Genomic DNA, 3,793 nt, shown 5'->3' with positions numbered 1-3,793 from the left:
GTAATACACATTTACACCAAGAGGAGTGTGTGGTGAGGGCGTAGTCGATACCAAAAGGAGTGGCGTCAGTAGTAAAGCCTAGTGAGAGGTAGTAAAACTGAGTACTTGAGGGAGGCGATACATGAACATCATATGAGTGGTAAGGCGATACATGTACATTATGAGTGTCTTGTAGAGTTTTTTGGTGAATTAGAAAACCGAGTGTGTAGAGAAGTTCCGGCTTCCAAACCAAGTTTGTCGATATAGTGAAAATCTCCTTGAGGTGAGAAGCAGAGATGTAGCTCAAGGGTTGGCCGAACTCCATGATCATATCTTGTATTTGAGTTTTCTTTGTATATATTTTTTTTGTGCTTGTAATTTACATTCTTGCTTATAACTCACTCATATATCTTTTGCAAGAATTAATTAATCCAGAAAGTTTTTAATTGGTATAAAATCAGAACTAGATTAGCATTGACCCAATTCACCCTTCCTCCCCCTCTAGGGACTTTCATACTCTTCTTTGCTACCAAATATAAGAAGGGAGAGTCTATTAAGGCCTTTGTCGAGAGATTCTGAAGCATGGCCTTGCGATGTCCGTTGGGTATGACACAATCCACTCTAGTGGAAACCTGTCAGCATAATTTGCAAACCCATCTCTTGGCTCAAATAGGGGTCGCGGAATGTCGATCCTGGAAATAGCTAGTCTCCTAAGAAGAGCAGGCAGAAGAGATTATTGCCCGGCTCAAAGCGGAAGAGACCAATAAATAGAAGCAACCAGCGCAACGCAATCAAGGCAACACTCCCTGATCAAAAGGAAAGGATACTCTGGCCACTGCTACCAATACTCGAGCACCACCTGCTAAGCAGGGTAAGGCATTGAGTCAACCAAGAGCACTCAAATTGTACTCTTTCAAAGAGGACCATGTAGACACCCTATTCCAGCTACTTTGGAAGAACAATAAGTTGAAGCTCCCTTAAATAAAAAGACCGGAAGAGGTAGGAAAAGTGGACGATCTCAACTACTATCACTATCATAGAATGTTTGGACATCCAACAAAGAGATGCTACATCTTTAAGGATATCTTGCAAGCATTAGTCGATGCTAATGTACTCAAGCTGAAACTAGAACAGAAGACCGTATCCACTAACGTGATATCGATCCAATTCGTAGATTTTTCACCTGTGGCAAATCTTAACGGTGTCATCCTTATCCCTAAGGGAGAACTATACTTGAAAAATACTGACCTACATGATCCGAAAGAGAAAGGGTTGGTACCCCTTACCACTCCGAAAGGAGAGATAATTCCCGACTTGCTTGAAGACCAACAGTGGAGAAGCACGTCAGCAAAGAAAAAGAGAGGCAAGGCTAGAACATTCAACATGATTAGCCCCTCTCTGAATGAAGATGATACACATCTAGTCCCCCTCACTGACTTAGAAGAGGAGAGGATCGTCCTTGCCGCCGACCAAGAAGCAAACCCTGGAACATGCACCGGGTCAGGGAAGACATACTTGAAAAAGTATGATCAAGTTGGTCAAGGAGCAGAAGAATAGGCTAAAGAGGTTGGGGGTTCTAATCCTAAGAAGCCTACATACAAAGGGGAACAAAAGGAGCTCCGCTATTACAAAAATCTTCTTTAAGAAGTTGGAGGATCAAACACTCCCTTCCGTTTCAATATTATGGCATAATTGGCCAATATTCTGACCAGTATCACCCTATATGAGCTCTTGCGACTATCCAAGACCATGAGGGAGGCTCAGATTGAAGTTTTAACTGTAATATCCCTAATTTTTTTCTATTGATAATAAGTCTATATTATGAATATTAAGTTACAAAGGACTTTTATGCAAAGAAAGAAAGTACTAAATATAGCAATAAATTTAAGTCTACTGAGGGGTTTGTTGCAAATGGAAAATTGTTAAAGGGTTTATTGGTATTAATGGAAAACTAATAAATAGAGGAAAACCCTAGTCGGCGACTTTTGAGAAGCCGTAGAAAGAAACGACAAGAAAAGAAAACAAAAGACGGCAAAAGAATAGTAGAAGAAGAAGAAAAAAAAATTTATTGGATCCGTTGAAAGAGAGTGAGCAATGGTTGTTTACACAAGAATGAAGGTATGGCTTTTGGTGAAAGAATAACCTATGAATGTATTAGGGTTTGGTTTGAATTTTTATGTACAATCAATTAACTTGGTTTTATTTTGTGGTCAGCCATGGTAATGCTCTTGATAGCATGCAACACCTTGCTGTTGTTATTATTTTTTCTTTCCATTGCTTTTGTCATGAAAGTAAATTGTTTCTTAGCCTAACAATCCATACCAAAGTTTCTAATATAAAAATAAATTAACCTATATATATGGATGCCTAGTGTTGAGTGTGGACTATGGGATCTTACAGATTTTATATATTTGTTTGAATACAGTGTTATTAGCTAGTATGTCTTTTGATTATTTAATAGGTTATCAAGTCTAAGGATATACAATAGCATTGATTGTTGTTTGGATTTTTTTCTAGGATTCCAAGTGACTTCGAGGAGACGTCATGAGTGGTATTCCAATAGTCATTCGGGTTTCTGTAAGTGGTGAATTTATGCATTGTGCGCTGTGTATTTTTTTATATAATTATATCAAGTATACTTGGATTTGTTCCTGACGGATTATATCCTTCGTATGATTACTGGTATATCAATTGTTGATTGGTTGATTTTGTGATGCTCATGGATATTTTGGTATAAGCCTATGCTTATTTTCTTTATCAATTGTTATGTCTATTCATATAGTGGTAGGTTGAGATGCATATGTGTTTGATTTATTTCACTATTGGTTGGCCTTTGGCATATTTGTATAATGTGATTAGCTTTACGAACTTTGTTTATTGTTAAAGCATATGCATCTCAAGTCAATATACCGGTATATGTCGGATATAAGCAAGCTATTAAAACAGGACTCAATGTGCCTCTATGAGGTTTTATTTTAGCGCTAAGAGCCCAAATTGGGTCTCACCGTCCCGGAACCACGGGCTTAATAATTGTGGGGTTTACCGAGTCAACCGGAGTATGAAGTGTTGACCGCATTGAGACGTAGCATGCTTATTTCTATTCCATGATTTCTAATTTTTCTTAAATATTTGTATCAAATACTAGAGTTCATTAATGATTCTATATCATTCTTATATTTTGTTTATTTCTCGTTGTAATATTTTTGTTTTGCAAAACCAGTGTTTAATGTATGAATTTATCCACTTATTGAGTTGTGAACTCATTGTGTTATTTATATTCTTTTCAGAGACTCGGGGTTAGGTGGAATTGAGGATTGTCAAATTCTTAGAACGAAGCAAAGAATAATTCGAGATTGTTATTGTCTTCTAGGCGAAGGTTAAATAAAGTCTTTAATGTTTAGATGATGAATTGAGAGTTTGTAATAATGAGATTCTTTCTTAGGTTGAAATTTATTTGGAGTTGAGGAATACTTATTTTTATCAAGTTAATTGGCTTAGTTTGACTTTTGGGATTATAGAGAATATTTGTTGTTGGTTTTAATTCAATGAAGAGATTTGTTTTAGTGCTCTTTTAATGAATGTATATTTTGGAGGACTTTTCACAGGTTTAGTCAGGCTCTAATATTCCTTTGAGGTTTGGAAATTGGGGTCGTGACATTAACGGACACAGAGAGTTTTATAACACAAGTTCATGTAGTCCCAGAAGTTACAAAAGAATAATCCTACGCACGATGCTTACAAGCTGCGAGAAGTTTGCCATGCATATCATTCACACAAGAATATATGAAAATCAAACACAAACTTGATAGACCAC

The 3,793-nt window shown here is 36.9% G+C and overlaps 1 long non-coding RNA gene across 1 annotated transcript; it reads left to right on the top strand.

The window, feature by feature from the left end:
- LOC109843469 lies at positions 1,985-3,483 on the top strand. Its single transcript, XR_002247693.1, has 3 exons — positions 1,985-2,097; positions 2,497-2,556; positions 3,267-3,483. It is a non-coding gene; the product is annotated as an uncharacterized LOC109843469 (long non-coding RNA).

This window comes from Asparagus officinalis, chromosome 1 (genome assembly GCF_001876935.1).
Source record: "Asparagus officinalis chromosome 1, Aspof.V1, whole genome shotgun sequence".
NCBI classification, from domain to species: domain Eukaryota; kingdom Viridiplantae; phylum Streptophyta; class Magnoliopsida; order Asparagales; family Asparagaceae; genus Asparagus; species Asparagus officinalis.
The sequence above is the reverse complement of the archived record's forward strand: the minus strand, read 5'-3'. Positions and strand labels throughout refer to the sequence as shown.